Source organism: Schistocerca americana, chromosome 1 (assembly GCF_021461395.2).
Source record: "Schistocerca americana isolate TAMUIC-IGC-003095 chromosome 1, iqSchAmer2.1, whole genome shotgun sequence".
Classification (NCBI taxonomy): domain Eukaryota; kingdom Metazoa; phylum Arthropoda; class Insecta; order Orthoptera; family Acrididae; genus Schistocerca; species Schistocerca americana.
In genome coordinates, this window is record NC_060119.1 from 388,786,723 (window position 1) to 388,804,879 (window position 18,157).

Sequence of the window (18,157 nt, forward strand, 5' to 3'; positions counted from 1 at the left end):
CCCCCATACTGACATTATCTCCACAACCAGGATACGATGCTACGTGTGAAGTCCAACTCTCGACCCGTGTCGTGATGACTTTAGTCAGCCTCTAATTTTCCAACTATCCCCTTACATTCACCACACCGTCCTGCTGCCCAGCGACTTGAATACTGCTTGCAAAACTGTGACACCACTCTGTCAGGAACGCAAAAAAGACTTACGTAGTAAGCCTTCTGTTTTTATCTCCTTAAATACAGTTTGTTAGGTGAAGAAAGTTGAATATGGCGCTATTCACAATGCTTCAGGTCCAATCCACCGCAGTATTAACTTTCTACATTGTTAGATTCAAGTACTGCAGTCGCATGTGAAAGGCCAACATCGTAGTTCGTATTAGACAGCGCGTTCTTGAATGCAGAAGGTGAAGCGCCCATTCGCGTTCATGAGAGACTGAAAAATGTGTGCGGTGATGCAACAGTGGATATCAGGTAATGTTAGACGATGGGTTCGTCGCGGTAACGAAGCTGAAGGGCAAACACCGTTGGCTGGCGAAGCTGGGAGCGGCGTGCTGGACTACAGTGACGCCACACAATATCAGCGAGTCGCTGACATCATTCGTGATGACCACCGAGTGACTGCAGATGATTTGTGTCGCTTTACCTCCTCAGTAAAGGCAGTGTGATGACGATTATTCAACAACTGGGACACTCATAGATTTGCAAGTCTACACATCATTCGTCACACCACTGAAGACATTGTGAAAATTGGTTGGGAAGCCTTGCCTCATCCCACATACGTCCCTGACGTGGCAACATCAGACTGTCATCTTTTCGGGCTGCTAAAAGTAGTACACTGTGGAGTCAGGAGACCGCGGAAACGTCCGTGCTTCAGTGGCTTCGGAAGAAGGACCTTGTGTTTTATCACGCTGCAACACCCGCTCTTGTTAAGATTGATCAAAACTTTGGAAATGGATGGAGATTATATTTAAAATTTATAAATTAAGCGTCAGTGTTGTAGTTTTGAAGCTATGTAGTTGCGTTTGAAATTCTCGAAAAAAAAAAAAAAAAAAGAATAGCTGGCATTACTTTTTGAGTGGCCGTCGTATATGCTTCCGTGTTGCCCCTTCAGATTTTATTCTGGACAGTGCCGCGATAACGCGCTGTTTTGTTGTGGATAGCGAAGATTCCTTAATTTAAGAAGCGGACATGTATGTGACTTTAAAATAGTTCAACGTGAGTCCTCAAGCCGGCTGGAGCTTCGTTAAGTTCCGCTCCGCAGACCCAGGAAAACTGCGTGTCACTGGCGGCTTGCAAAGGCCTTTGCTCCAGAGTTTGCAGTTTGATAATAGCGTTTGCCAGGCGTCTTATGTTGTGTAATGGAACGGGTGAATGGCGCTCTTCTTACATCACTGGAGCAATCTGTGTTACGTCAGCGTCCGCTGCCGTAAAGTCTGCTGCGGCTACAACACAGACGTCTCAATAGGCATTATGGGATGTGTTACTGAGTGCTCCAACTTTGTAAGCGCCCTCAGTAATACACACTGAGTTTACGGTTTCCTTTTCTCTGTGGTTTTATAGGAGACAGTTTTTAGGCAGGTGGACCATACGCCTCAACCTCGCCGTGGCGAACTGCAAATAAAGAGCATGGGCCTCCACAATTTAGAAAGGGCCTGAGAATCTCACTCGTCTGCAATTTGCCAAAGTCATTGTAAATGTGTCATATTAATAATTAGCTGTTCGCCATATTTATAGTTTCTTCAAAGCTGCAGAGCACCGTACGTAGAAGCCGTTCTTATCAAAGTCTCTCACCTCTGCCCTGATTCACTATACATCCGCTCGCCACGCCCGTCCCGTAGAGCACCTTACTTCATTACACAGGCGGGGGCTTACTAAACAACATTCCATTAGTCGCTAACACAGTTGCTTATATTTTGAAAGTGCTTCATCAATAGTAAGCCGGCCGGTGTGGCCGTGCGGTTCTAGGCGCTTCAGCCTGGAACCGCGCGACCGCTACGGTCGCAGGTTCGAATCCTGCCTTGGGCATGGATGTGTGTGATGTCCTTAGGTTCGTTAGGTTTAAGTAGTTCTAAGTTCTAGGGGACTGATGACCTCAGATGTTAAGTCCCATAGTACTCAGAGCCATTTGAACCATTTTTTTGCTTCATCAAAGGTACACATTTATGCCTTACGTACATCTACACAGAATTGTCAGAACCAGTCGGAAAAACTTGTAAGGGCGGTGCAGGATCGACTGACCTGAAAAATAATATTAAAGAAACAAATTCGATACGGTGCGCCGTTTCCGAGTTTAATTAACTGTGAAGTTGGGCAGTCAAGCCGTTGGGCGTGCAAATTCAAGCTGCCGCCACACGTGTTGGATTCCTAAAGATGAATAAGAGAGCAATACATGGGACGGTAGTAAGGATCGAACCCGAGCCAAAGGCTGAGCAGTGTCATGCAACAACTGACACTTACTGTATTTGGCGGGCCGCTTGAATTTCCGTGCACAATAGCGTGATTGGCTAACTTCAATGGTAATTAACATGGAAAAGGCACAACATATCGAACTTTTTTCTTAACAGTTATTTCTTAGTACAACCTACCCTGCGACGCCCTTACAAGCTTTTCCGACTGTTTCTAATTACTCTGCATAGACTGATTTGCTAGCGATCAGGGCGGACTATTGGCAGACCATTTCTGGGGTCCAGAATGCTCCGCATTTACTGCGTGATGTTCCATATTTTGTGTTTGCCGATATCGTACTTTCTTGAATTCGGCCACGACACGGTTGAATATATTGTTACGAAAATACTTCGTGTACGGATTTTATTTGCTTGATTGTGAAGAGTAACTTATCATTTCCTCCGCAATAGGTCACCGACTTGTACACTCCTGGAAATGGAAAAAAGAACACATTGACACCGGTGTGTCAGACCCACCATACTTGCTCCGGACACTGCGAGAGGGCTGTACAAGCAATGATCACACGCACGGCACAGCGGACACACCAGGAACCGCGGTGTTGGCCGTCGAATGGCGCTAGCTGCGCAGCATTTGTGCACCGCCGCCGTCAGTGTCAGCCAGTTTGCCGTGGCATACGGAGCTCCATCGCAGTCTTTAACACTGGTAGCATGCCGCGACAGCGTGGACGTGAACCGTATGTGCAGTTGACGGACTTCGAGCGAGGGCGTATAGTGGGCATGCGGGAGGCCGGGTGGACGTACCGCCGAATTGCTCAACACGTGGGGCGTGAGGTCTCCACAGTACATCGATGTTGTCGCCAGTGGTCGGCGGAAGGTGCACGTGCCCGTCGACCTGGGACCGGACCGCAGCGACGCACGGATGCACGCCAAGACCGTAGGATCCTACGCAGTGCCGTAGGGGACCGCACCGCCACTTCCCAGCAAATTAGGGACACTGTTGCTCCTGGGGTATCGGCGAGGACCATTCGCAACCGTCTCCATGAAGCTGGGCTACGGTCCCGCACACCGTTAGGCCGTCTTCCGCTCACGCCCCAACATCGTGCAGCCCGCCTCCAGTCGTGTCGCGACAGGCGTGAATGGAGGGACGAATGCAGACGTGTCGTCTTCAGCGATGAGAGTCGCTTCTGCCTTGGTGCCAATGATGGTCGTATGCGTGTTTGGCGCCGTGCAGGTGAGCGCCACAATCAGGACTGCATACGACCGAGGCACACAGGGCCAACACCCGGCATCATGGTGTGGGGAGCGATCTCCTACACTGGCCGTACACCACTGGTGATCGTCGAGGGGACACTGAATAGTGCACGGTACATCCAAACCGTCATCGAACCCATCGTTCTACCATTCCTAGACCGGCAAGGGAACTTGCTGTTCCAACAGGACAATGCACGTCCGCATGTATCCCGTGCCACCCAACGTGCTCTAGAAGGTGTAAGTCAACTACCCTGGCCAGCAAGATCTCCGGATCTGTCCCCCATTGAGCATGTTTGGGACTGGATGAAGCGTCGTCTCACGCGGTCTGCACGTCCAGCACGAACGCTGGTCCAACTGAGGCGCCAGGTGGAAATGGCATGGCAAGCCGTTCCACAGGACTACATCCAGCATCTCTACGATCCATGGGAGAATAGCAGCCTGCATTGCTGCGAAAGGTGGAGATACACTGTAATAGTGCCGACATTGTGCATGCTCTGTTGCCTGTGTCTATGTGGCTGTGGTTCTGTCAGTGTGATCATGTGATGTATCTGACCCCAGGAATGTGTCAATAAAGTTTCCCCTTCCTGGGACAATGAATTCACGGTGTTCTTACTTCAATTTCCAGAGTGTAGATAGATTGAGGGGGCTGCTACCTTTAGACATACTAGCAAACCTGTTGTTGACCCAACGGTATTGCGTATGTGCGTATATGTTTCTCCTGTAACTAATCACTTCCAACGCACCAGATCTCAGTAGAGAGCGCTTTTCTAAAATAAATCCGGCGCTTTTGTAATGAAATGACTTTATTGTGTGCAGCATTATTGGCCAGTAGATACCGTCTGGGATGGTTGTGCTTCCTGGTGCAAGTCTTTCTGTTTGACGCCACTTCGGCGACCTGCGGGTCGGTGATGACGAGATGAAATGGTTCAAATGGTTCTGAGCACTATGGGACTTAACATCTGTGGTCATCAGTCCCCTAGAACGTAGAACTACTTAAACCTAACTAACCTAAGGACATCACACACATCCATGCACGAGGCAGGATTCGAACCTGCGACCGTAGCAGTCGCGCGGTTCCGGACTGAGCGCCTGAACCGCTAGACCACCACGGCCGGCCGAGATGAAATAATGTACTATTAGCATAGCATAAAAATAATACTTTTTACATACTAACGAGGATATGATGCTTTAATATCGTCCACTCACAAGACATACGTACGGGATTATCCCTAAATCCCCCGACATAATTTCAGAAATTCTTGAGGGACATTTTTGAGTATTTTGGTATAAGGGACCCGTGGTCTCCAGTAGCTCATTACAGAATAATAGTGTAATTCTGATTTACTTGTACGTGTATACTCCGCAAGCCACCCTACGGTGTGTGTGTTAGAGATTGCAGTACCGCTGTCATTTCTACCCCCCCCCCCCTCCCCCCCTTCTGTGCTTCATTTAACAATTGGAAATTGGAACCATCACATAGATACTGCAGTGGGGTGGTGATCCAAGACGGTGTTTCAGTGGTAGGACACGTAGAAAATGCAACAAATCCACTAAAGAGAGACCGTCCACCACCTTTGGGCATCTTCTGCTTGAGTACTGCTGTGCAGTATGGGATTCTTACCTCTAGGGTTGACGGGGTACATCGAAAAAGTTCAAAGAAGGGCAGCTTTTTTTTCTACTGTTGATAAATAGGGGCGAGTGTCACGGATATGACACGCGAGTTGGGGAGGCGATTATTAAAAAACAGGCGTTTTTCGAAGCGGCATTCCTTTCACGAACTTTCAGATCCAAAATTTCTCTTCAGAATGCAGAAATATTTTGTTGACGCCCACCCATATAGACAGAAACGATCATCGCAAAAAGAAAGAGAAATTAGAGCTCGCACGGAGAGATTTAAGTGTTCGTTTTCCCCGGGCGCTGTTCAAGAGTCGAACGGTAGAGAAATTAGTGGTTCGATGAGCACTCTGCAAGGCCCTGAATTACAGAATAGTCCTGTAGATGTAGATGTCCGTAAACTTGAGTATGAGCTCTGATTTCTCGTAATTTCTGGTAATGGTCATTTCGCGTCACATACGAGGGAGAAAGTAATATGTTGCCCGATCCTTTGTCGAGCGTACGTTCTCGGTATTTCAACAGGAAACAATTTCAACAGTAAACCTCTTTGCTATAGACAATGCCTCTTGTGTAGCGACTGCCACTGTGGTTTGTTGGGCATATGTCTGACGCTCTGGAGCTTGGTTCATGATCCCGTGACGAAAGATGCCGCTCTTTGTTATCTTCTCTGTCTCTACTGTTAATCTTGCTTGACGTGAGTTCCAGACTGGTGAACAGTACTCAAGGATCAGTCAAACAAGTGCTTTCGTGGATTAAGTACATTTCCTTAAGATATTTCCAGTGAATCTCAGCCTGGCATCTGCTTTTCCAATAATTTGCTTTATGTTGTCTTCCCACTTTAGGTCGCTCTGAACATAGATATTTTACGGTTGTTATTGTTTCCAGTGAATTTTCACCAAATGCGTAATCGAGCAGTAATGAATATCCTCGCAAATTTGCGGCCAGCGTGTTACATTTATTTACGGTCAGGATCAATTGCCAGTCTCTGCGGCAATCATCAGTCCTCCGTAGGTGTTCCTGCATTTCGCAACCGTCTTCTGGCGTTGTAGTCTCCATATAGACAACAGCCTTGTCTCCAAGAATAATCTCTTTCCTACGTTATCTACAGGTAATCGCCGGTCGCGGTGGTCTAGCGGTTCTAGGCGCTCAGTCTGGAACCGCGCGACTGCTACGGTCGCAGGTTCGAATCCTGCCTCGGGCATGGATGTGCGTGATGTCCTTAGATTAGTTAGGTTTAAGTAGTTCTAAGTTCTAGGGGACTGATGACCACAGATGGAAAGTCCCATAGTGCTCAGAGCCATTTGAACCATTTTTTGAACAGGTAATTCATTTGTGTTATTAACAGTAATATCCCAATAACACTCCCTTGGTGTACTCCAAAACTTACAGTAATATCTGTCGATTTACTGCCGTTAAGAATAATATATTTAGTTCTGTCTCGTAGAAAGTATTGAATCGAGTCAGATGTTCGAATGTGTGTGAATTCCTAATGGACCAAACTGCTGAGGTCATCAGTCCGTAGACTTACACACTACGTAGACTAACGTAAACTAACGTATGCTAAGAACAACACAACACCCATGCCCGAAGGAGGACTCGAACCACTGGCCAGAGGGGCCGCGCAATCCGTGACATGGCGCCTCAAACCGCGCGGCCGCTCCCCGCGGCGAATCGAGTCACAAATCCGGTCTGATACTCGGTAAGCTCGTATTTTGTTCACTAATGACAGTGCTGAACTTTATCGAATGCCTCCCGGAACTGAAGAAACACGGCGGCGAGCTGGGTGCCTTTGTTGCGCTCTGGATTTCATGGGCGAACATAGCGAGATGTGTTTCGCAAGACATCTATTTATACGTTTTATTCGGTTTGTTACAGAAATTACCTTTGTTACCGTGAAAATACTTTCACAACAGTGAAAAAGCCTGTAATATGCACTCACCAAACTGTACTGCACAAAATACAGCGCAGTGCAACAACTCTCAGATGCGAAAGTGATTGCCACCTCCGCGGAAACAGCTCGCCGTTCTATCGTCGTGCCGCTCTTCCATTGTATTTAGTGAAGCCATACACGAGCTGCATATCGGCTAACTGTTGCTGAGGCAACCTATCCATACTGGTGTGTGAACACAAAATGAAAGTGATCTCAGGCGGAACAAACAGTAGCGAATGCAAGCTTGAGAGCGAAGAATAAAACGAACATTACTGTTATTAACAGTACGTAACGTGAGTGAATGGAACAGGTTGTTTCGAAACAAGAGACAGCACACACGGTCGACATATGCTCTATTGTGCAGATATTTTCAGTGGAATACAGATACAAAGATAAACGAGAGCAAGCAACCATGCGATACGCAATTACTCTTGTACGAACCAGCGGAGACCACGGGTTTCTCATACCAAAATAATCTTAAAATATTCCTGAACAACGCCCGAAATTTTGTCGGTTATGATGACGCCCACCCTATCTCTGGCCCGGACTGCTACAACATGATCGGTGAAGAAGCTGTAGACCCGGATACAGTACGCTGCTGCACTCGTGCACTCAACTGTTGCGGGCGTGCAACTTCAAATGTTCAAACATAAAGCTGCGTCCTAATGAGAGTATGCTAATCACTTTAGTCGTCTATTTATGCGCGTGATTATTGTAGAAGGTCTACGGCGAGCGGAAGCGCTATGTGCTGTATGGAAGATGTTGTTCGTAAGTGTTTTTTTTTTTTAGTGCACTGTACTACAATCGTGTTCGGTTTTGCCGAAGTCGGATTCATTATACGTTTTACAGGTGGGGTGCGTTTAATGCAGCATAAATTTTCATGTGCGAAGCGAAACATCGGAAGCCAGAGGTTTGCTTGTAAACGAAAGTTTCTTCGGCACTTTCTCATATGAAACTTCCTGGCAGATTAAAACTGTGTGCCGGACCGAGACTCGAACTCGGGACCTTTGCCTTTCGGGGGCAAGTGCTCTACCAACTGAGCTACCCGTGCACGACTCACGCCCCGTCCTCACAGCTTTAATTCCGCCAGTACCTCGCCTCCTACCTTCCAAACTTCACAGAAGCTCTCCTGCTAAACTTTCATAACTAGCACTTCTGGAAGAAAGGATATTGCGGAGACATGGCTTAGCCACAGCCTCGGGGATGCTTCTAGAATGAAATTTTCACTCTACAGCGGAGTGTGCGCTGATATGAAACTTCCTGGCATTTTAAAACTGTGTGCCGGACCGAGACTCGAACTCGGGACCTTTGTCTTTCGCGGGCAAGTGAGGACGGGTCGTGAGTCGTGCTTGGGTAGCTCAGTTGGTAGAGCACTAGCCTGCGAAAGGCAAAGGTCCCGAGTTCGAGTCTCGATCCGGCACACAGTTTTAAAATGCCAGGAAGTTTCATTTCAGCGCACACTCCGCTGTAGAGTGAAAATTTCATTCTGCTTTCTCATATGTTTAACGAATATCTAAAGTACATTTTTACATTTCGACTTCAGAAACTTTGCAGTTACCTCTGCCCATGTGTTGTACCAAGCTTTCCTGTTGTATGGATGAACCTCCACTTAAAATAAATATTTTTCATCGGAATTCTAAGTCACTCCAGGGAACGAATGGTCGAATCTAACGTCACATCGCCATTCTGGTCCGTAATGGCGTGACCGGAGCTCACAATGCACCACAGTAGGGGAAGAAATATACATTATCTGTCTGGTAACTGTCCAAATCTCGCGTGAAGTGAGAAACGAAGGAAAACGTCAAATTGAATGGCTCGACCCCGACTATCTAACGATCTAAATATCGTGACATACCCTTACAAAGGGAGGAAGTCTCTATACTTTCCAACCTTATAAATCTGGAGTATCGCGTGACACAGTTCTAACGTAGAAAGAAGGTCGTATTTTATTTATTTCGGAAAACGAATATCAGCCACCATTGATTAGTAGATATTGACTTGACGTTTAGCCATCAAACACATTTTCGATTTGTGGTTATCTGGAAAAATTTTCCCGATTCGGCCTCGCGTACCCCACTCTGATATTAACGAGTTTCTCTCTCTGCCCCGTATAGCAGTGGGTCACGATCCGCTGAGGGTTCGCAAAGCCTTGTTCTGGGGGTCGCGGTCGCAGGAGAAAGCAAAGAAACTTGTCCATTTTATACTCGCTCAGAGCGAATCGCGAAGACAATAATCACATCCGTACTTGATGGCGTATTCGGGCAACTGATTGTAGTGACCGAAAACGCGTGACTATGCCTCCTCTGATCCCTTCTCACACCCACGCCTCTACCGCGGCAAAGAATATAATTATATAACTGCCCGCAGAGCACTGCGACCTTTTTTCACATTGCAGTTGATTTCTCGATCAGTGTAGTGTCAATAGAAAGTAAATTAAATACGTTGCCTTTGAAATCGTTGACGTACTTTTATTATGATTCAGGGGTCGCCAGAATATTTTTCCTTGAAAGGAGTCGCATATTCAGAAAGGTTCGAAAACACTGCTGTATAGTAACTGACGGTTGAGGTTTCGCGACTTAGCTGGAGGTAATTTGCAAATAAAGGTCCGCCGATTCGCTTCAGCAGAATGTGAAAGCAGAGCTAATACACAGTTGACATTCTGTCTTGTTTACCGCGCTGCAGTGCTGCATTATGGTAGCCGACCTCTTCGGCGACGGCGCGGATTGTGCACGTCGGCGGTGACACGTGCCGTCCATTGACGTCACGGAGAAGAGTCGCGGCCGCCGTGACCGGAAGCGGCTGCGTCCGTGTCTTCTGCGAACACGCGCGACGTACGCTGCGGTAGCCGCCCGACCCCTTTTTGAGATGGGTCAGGGACGATGCAGTAAATGCGATGCGGTTGTCCCGCAGACAGTTACAGCCACTATTTGAAGTTTCCTTCCGATTCAGGAAAGCAGACATACAAAGAAGGGCAGCTCATATATATTATCACGAAGTAGAAGCAGAGAAGAGAGAGCGCTACGAATATGACATGCAGGAGGGGTGGCAGTCAATAAAACAAGGGCGGTTTTCGTTGCTGCAAGGTCACGAGATGTCGCTGTCACCTCCGTGAATACACTCGAAGACGAAGACACAAAAAACAACATACCACGAAGGCATAAAAAAATTGGTCACAAAATGATTCCATAACCCCCCCCCCCTCTCTCTCTCTCTCTCTCTCTCTCTCTCTCTCTCTCTCTCTCTCTCTCTCTCTCTCCCTCCCCCTCCCCCTCCCTCCCTCCCTCCCTCCTCTCCCTCTCCCTCCCCCCCTCTCCCTCTCTCTCTGTGTGTGTGGGTGGGTGTGCGTGTGCGTGCGCGCGCGTTTGAGTCGTCTGTCTTGTGACTGGTTTGATGCGGCCCGCCACGAATTCCTGTCCTGTGCCAAAGTTTTCATCTCAGAATAACACTTGCAACCTACATCCTCAATTATTTGCTGGATGTATTCCAATCTCTGTCTTTCTATACAGGTTTTTCTCTCTGCAGCTCCCTCTAGTACCATGGAAGTCATTTCCTGATGTCTTAACAGGTGTCCTATCATCCTGTCCCTTCTCCTTGTCAGTGTTTTCCAGATGCTCCTCTCCGATTCTGAGCAGAACTTCCTCATTCCTTACTTTATCAGTCCACCTAATTTTGAACATTTGTCTGTGGCAGCACATCTTAGATGCTTCGATTCACTACTGTTCCGATTTTCCCAGTCCATGTTTCATTACCATACAATACTGTGCTCCAAACGTACATTCTCAGAAATTTCTTCGTCAAATTAAGATCAATGTCTGATGGTAGTAGACTTCTCTTGATCAGTGATGCGTTTTTTGCCTGTACTACTCTGCTTTTGATGTCCTACTTGATCCGTCCGTCATTGGTTATCTTGCTGCCTAGGTAGCAGGATTCCTTTACTTTATCTACTTCGTGACCGTCAATCCTGATGTTAAGTTTCTCGTTGTTCTCATTTCTGCTACTTCTCATTACTTTCGTCTTTCTTCGATTTACTCTCGATCCCTAGTCTATACTCATTAGATTGTTCATTCCATTCAGTAGATCATGTAGTTCTTCACTTTCACGGACGCTAGCAATGTCACCAGCGAATCGTATCATTGATATCCTTTCACGTTGAATTTTTATTCCACTTCTGAATCTTTCTTTTATTCCCATCACTGCTTCTTCGATGTACAGATTGAGCAGTAGGGGCGAAAGACTACATAACTGTCTTACACCCTTTTTAATTCGAGCACTTCGTTGTTGATCGGCCACTCTTATTATTCCCTCTTGGCTCTTGTACGTATTGTATATTACCTGTCTCTCCCTATAGCTTACCTTTATTTTTCTCAGAATTTCGAACATCTTGCACCGTTTTACATTGTCGAATGCTTTTTCTGTGTCGACAAATCCTACGAAAGTGTCTTGATTTTCCTTGAGTCTTGCTTCCATTATCAACAGCAACGTCAGAACGGCCTCTCTGGTGCATTTACCTTTCCTAAAGCCAAACTGTTCGTCATCTAACACATCCTAAATTTTCTTTTCCATTCTTCTGTGTGTTATTCTTGATAGCAACTTGCATGAGCTGATGGTACGATAATTCTCGCACTTGTTGGCTCTTGCAGTCTTCGGAATTGTGTGGATACTATTCTTCCGAAAGTCAGATGGTATATCGCTAGACTCATATATTATGCACACTAACGCGAATAGTCGTTTTGTTGCCATTTCCCCTATTGATTTTAGAAATTATGACGGAATGTTATCTATCCCTTCTGCCTTATTTTATCTTAAGTCCTCCAAAGCTCTTTTAAATTCTGATTCTAATACTAGATCTAGTATATCTTCTAAATGGACTCCTGTTTCTCCTTCTATCACATCAGACAAATCTCCCCCCTCATAAGGCCTTCAATGCTCTCTTTCCACCTATCTGCTCTCTCCTCTGCAATTGACAGTGGAATTCCCGTTGCACTTTTAATGTTACCATCCTTGCTGTTAATTTCGCCAAAGGCTGTTTCGACTTTCCTGGATGCTGAGTCAGCCCTTCCGTCGATCATTTCTCTATCGATTTCTTCGCATTTTTCATGCAACCATTTCGTCTTAGCTTCCCTGCACTTCCTTATTATTTCATTCCTTAGCGACTTGTGTGAGGGGGTACCCCCCCCCCCCCCCCAAAAAAAAAGAATTATTTTTTAAAAGTTACATGTTTTTAAAATATTTACAAAACACCCTTATCCCCTTCAAAATACTCTCCATTACAACTAATACATTTGGCTCACCGTCGCTTCCACTGTTCGAAACATGTTTTGCAATCATCTTTAGAAATGGCTGACAGCTCCTCCCTCGTTTATTTTTCTTAACTTCTTCAATGTTGTCAAATCGGTGTCCTTTCATCTCCTTTTTCATGCGCGGAAATAAGAAAAAGTGGCACGGTGGAAGATCGGACGAATAAGGTGCGTGGGGTAGCGGAACCATGCCATTTGTGTGTGCAGGTGCGTTTTCGTGGTGGAAGAACAGGTCTTCTGCCACAAATCGAGCCTTTTTTTTTTACGAACGCTGTTGCGCAATGTTCTTAAAACTGCTTAAAACAGACTGTGAGCACAAGCACAGCCTCTTGAATTTTCAGTATTTCAGTATTTTCATCGATTCGGGCAGTTAATGGACATCCAGAACGAGGTTTGTCATCCGTGGACACAGGTCGCCGTTTTCAAATCGAGCAAACGACCCGCACACTCGAGTTTTTCGCATGGCGTCATCTTGATAGGTTGTGTTCATCATCGAAACAGTTTCAGCAGCATTTTTGCGGAGTAGAAAACAAAATTTCACGGCTGCACGTTGTTCATTTAAACTTGCCATCATAAAACCGAAACAAGAACAGAACAACGCTAGCAAAAAGAACCACTGCAGATGGACAGAATAAGCGAGGTCGACGATACAAGCGGCACTGAACTTGCAATGAGTTTCCCTGTACGCGCCCAGCGGCAGAAATGCGTGCTGCCCACGGCAGTATTACTTCTTTTTTTTTTTACAGCCGCCCTTCTTAACGCTCGATGGTCTTTGTGCGTCAGTACAGAAGGTCTGTCTGGTCTCATTTTAGATGAAGTTGTTTCTTTTCATTTCCACTTCACAATCACATCAACAGTTGACTATGGGCGACTGTAGAAGGATTGAAATGTCCCCGATTGATTTGTTACTCAAGTTACACCCAAAGACTAGTCAGCGTTGAAGTCGCGGATCTCATGTAACCAGACCATTCTTCTGTTACTGTTTCTGCCGGCAGTTGTAGCCGAGCGGTTCTAGGCGCTTCAGTCTGGAACCGCGCGACCGCTACAGTCGCAGGTTCGAATCCTGCCTCGGGCATGGATGTGTGTGATGTCCTTAGGTTGGTTAGGTTTAACTAGTTCTAAGTCTAGGGGACTGATGACCTCAGATGTTAAGTCCCATAGTGCTCAGAGTCATTTGTTACTGTTTCTCTACTGACGACACAGTGCTCCTCCAGCTTCCTTTTACACTGGTAGGTCCGCCTTCCGTTACATCTAATGATCGGTTCCGTATTACATAACGGTGTGCGGGTATTTATAATTAGAAAGCGTAAATTAAAAAAAAAAATAACTTATTGGTCGATAATGGTGTCTCAGTTTATTATGTTCAAATTTTTTCGACATGTTTGAAAGAAAGCTTGCGTCATTATACATAATTAGAACACTGCTCGGTACACATTATTGTTAACTGTCGCGCGAAGGAAGTGTATTATGGGAATGCTACTTCTTTGAATGCCTTGCTGATATGTATGTAAGCTTAATGCTTGTTGCCTCGCAAAAGGAACTATAAAAACAGAAGTAAATCTATGAAAGTATACTACACACGAGGAACTCTGCGATGATAGATGTGTGGTGAAGCGTATGGTACATCTCACAAGAGTGGCAAGTCTCCATTTTGAAATGAGAGATCACCAGCTAAAATACATGATTCCTGAAACACTGACTAAGTGATGCTAAATATTATTTGCGCTTTGTTAAGCAGAACAGAAAAACGAGAGTATCTAAACAGCACGATATCACTGGCGCTAAAGGATCAAACGGTTCAAATGGCTCTGAGCACTATGGGACTTAACAGCTGAGGTCATCAGCCCCTAGAACTTAGAACTACTTAAACCTAACTAACCTAAGGACATCACACACATCCATGCCCGAGGCAGGATTCGAACCTGTGACCGTAGCAGCCGCGCGGTTCCAGACTGAAGCGTCTAAAGCCTCTCGGCCACTTCGGCCGGCGGAAAAGGATCGAACAATAGGCAGTACGAGAGACCTTTACAGGAACCAGGTTCTTCAAGAACGAATATGCGAGAATTGACGCAATGAAAGGCCATGCATAACAGCTGAAATGAAAGTTGTGGAGGAATGGAGAAATTGTTTCAAAAATCTTCAGAATGTGGCCGACGCCATTAACAGTGTTGCGACAGCAGCAGCAGCAGAAGAAGAAGAATTGCACGGAGAAAATAGAGTAATAATGCCTAAAGTGGAGAATGAATTCCCGTGCATGGCAGACGCAGGAGAAGCCATAAAAATGCTGAAGAGAGGAAAGGCATCATGAATAGATGGCATACCTACAGAGATGTTGATAGGAGGAAGAGAATACCCTACAAGAGAGAGTATACCACCTAATTAGTAAAATTTGGGGGAGAGAAAGGATTCCTGCAGAATAGAAGCAGTCTGATATTTGCGCAATACTGAAGGAGGAGACCCAGTGACATTCAGCAGCTATAGACGAATTACCTTACTACGCACAATTTATAAGACCCTGAGCATGTTATTGCTGAAGCGACGAACATCATACGTTGAGGAGATATTTGAATGGGGTTTAGAAAGGGAAAATCAATCGTAGACCAACTACATACAATAAGGCAAATACTGTCAAAGAGTTAGAAATTTCGCAGAGATGTTCACTAGACTTCCAAAAAGCGTATGATAATGCGAACAAAAAAAAAATGGCTCCGAGCACTATGGGACCTAACATCTGAGGTCATCAGACCCCTAGAACTTAGAACTACTTAAATCTAACTAACCTAAGGAGATCACACACGTCCATGCCCGGGCAGGATTCGAACCTGCGAGCGTAGCGGTCGCGCGGTTCCAGACTGTAGCGCCTAGAACCGCTCAGCCACACTGCCCGGCAGTGTGAACAGGCAAGCAATATTTTGAATACTGTAAAGGCCGCAGGTTCCCAGAAAACTAATAAAAATAACATAAACGTGTATACAGGAGACAACATATATGGTGAAAGTGAATGGAAAGATGTCAGAGGAATGCAAGCTGAAGAGTGGAGTGCGACAGGTAGATTTGACTCTCCCTTCTTCTGCTTAATCTGGTTCTGGAAGGAGCTTAAGCGGATGATGTAGTTTTAACAGCCCAGAATGAGCAAGACCTGGTGCAGATGGCAAGGGGCTATGAGAGCAGGCATGAATATGGATAAGACCATATACCTTGTTGCGAGTAGAGAGATCGGTGAAAGAATTTTAGATGTAGATGGTAAAATCTTTGGGTGTGAGGGGTAAAAGAGTTCAAATATCTCGTGGAAGTATTCAGTGAAGGGAATGAGATGGATCACAAGAAATAATGGTAAGAGTCCAAGTAGGAAACAGGTCAAGGTCTGCATTCGGAAAACTGCTGAAGTCCCGCCCTCTATCGAGATCCACAAAGATTAGGATCTGCAAGACAGTAATAAAACCTGAACTGTGATACAAAAGATAGAAAGAAAAAGCGTGACATTTGAGAATGCAGTTCTGAGACAGATTTTTGGGCCAACGAAGGATGGAGACGACTGGAGAAAAAGGAAAAGCCGCGAATGGCAGGAGTTGTACAGGTCGGTGGACATAGTGGCTGTGATTAGAGAGAGGAGACTGAGGTGCTACGGGCACGTAATGCTGCGAGAAGGCCAGATCACGAGGCAGATGGTGGAAGAAGACGTCAGAGGGGAAGACCACGGCTGGGGTGGATTGACGGGATCAGAGAGGATGTAGGTAAGATTAGACTAGCGGGAGAAGAGTACACGGACCGAGGAAGATGGAGGAGGCTGATTGGAGAGGCCAAAAACCGACTACGGCTTGTGTACCCAACGCAGCAGGTTGTTAAGGAGTTGATTCTGTGCGTCCTTCGAAACATGGTACATCATCTCTTTTCTTCTCCTGCGTTTACCCGTCGCTCTATGCTAAAGCCAAGAAGCTACTGAAGCAGCTGTTCGTTTTTGTCATCCCCAGTAAGGTATCTTCGGCAGCGGCACACTGAACGGAATATGTGATTCACTCTATAACTTGTGCCTTTTTTGTACTGCTTTTACAAGAGGCCATAAATAGATCAGCCACCTTTTTCTTTTTTGAGATCCGTGTCCAGCTGATAAGACACACTCAGCTCAGCGTCTACTTCTGTTCTCGGACTTGAAGCGACAGCCGTTCTTCCGGCATTCTTCCTCAGCGCAGCATTGGCCAAGACAGTGCTTTTCCGCGTCAAATAAAGTAAAATGCGTTTTTTACAAGCACGGTTGTTGTGATCATGCTCATTTGTCGCACATTCTTATTATATCGTTCTCTCTCTCCCGTTAGAAGTCGGTTGTAACTTGTAGTGGAGATTTTAGAGCTATGCTCTCGCGTGGTCAGGTGTTGCTTTCTCCGCGCTGTTAAGACTTCCATTTCTCCTCTCTCTCTCTCTCTCTCTCTCTCTCTCTCTCTCTCTCTGTGTGTGTGTGTGTGTGTGTGTGTGTGTGTGTGTGTGTGTTCTAATTTAATTTCCCACTTATAATCACGGACTATCAGATAAAGTAAAGCCCGTTGCTTCTGTGATTAAACGAGTGTTTTGTTCGTAGATATTGTTTGCCCTCGACTTGTATGTCCATACTTCTTATTCTTAACTTTCTGTCTAATAGTTTTAACACAACTATTTTTCGAAATCCTTTAACTCTGCTTTGTTCCTGTTATTTAAGACTGTTCACATGATGGAAATGCACAACGCCAGTCTGATCAGTGAGAAAGACTACTTTTCACTGTGGCACTGTTTCCAAATTATACTTCCAGAAATAGTGAACCCATTCCACTTATACTATCTTTAATACAGATCTTAGCAACATTTTTCAACTGTTAGGTGTATTACTAGCTGCTTCTCTCGTCCTCACAGCAGAATAAAACACGATATGCACGCTTTTAAGTTCTAACAATGTGACTAACAAATGACTTGTGTAATACTGAAATAGATCAGCAAGGACGGGATAGGATTAATCTGGAATGTGCGTGACCAGTTGAGGTGAAATGGGCAGGATAGACTCTACTGTTAATGAGTTACCTCTGTAACTTTTCTATATTTCTTCTTAACCCTAGATTACTGAACCCTCGTAAAATTTACGATTGTAGTAGGGTACAAAACAGTACATTTGGTACGTAACGTACCATTGGACATCTAATAATGATAAGTAATACATAATCCCCTTTTTAATGTTATAGTATAGAGCGCGGCATATTTTGGTACATTTTACGGAAACTGTAATGTTACCAGTAACATTTACGTGTTGTTTCCATCTACTACCTCGACAGCGTTCAAGACCCGCAAAATAACCAGTCTATTGCGTGTACAGATCCGTCTGTTCTCATTCGCAGGCTCCCCGTCTGCACGGTGCCTGGTATACTAGGAACCCAGCGTGTTAAACAATGCAGCAGGTCACACATGTTGCCTCTTGCATGTGATGCAGTCTTCAAGTGCCCTAGTTCTTGTTTATTTCTGTCAGTGGGCAAAAGACGCCAGTACAGTTTATCTGCACTTGAAATTTTTGTGAGATTCACTTGGTAAAAAAAAAATTTTAAAAATAATTTCATTGCTTTGTTTGAAACGCAGTGACCAGTCTTTGCTTTGAATCACAACCTTCGCAATGCGATATGAGATTTCAGAGAAACCTGCGTAGTTTTG

General features: G+C 45.5%; 1 protein-coding gene and 1 non-coding gene across 2 annotated transcripts in view; one reads left to right on the forward strand and one right to left on the reverse strand.

Moving 5' to 3' along the window:
* LOC124601774 (protein similar) overlaps positions 1-18,157 on the forward strand; it is a 747,040-nt gene that overhangs the window by 217,120 nt on the left and 511,763 nt on the right. The gene's annotated exons all lie outside the window — the stretch shown is intronic.
* Trnas-cga lies at positions 8,174-8,248 on the reverse strand. Its single transcript has one exon. It is a non-coding gene; the product is annotated as a tRNA-Ser (tRNA).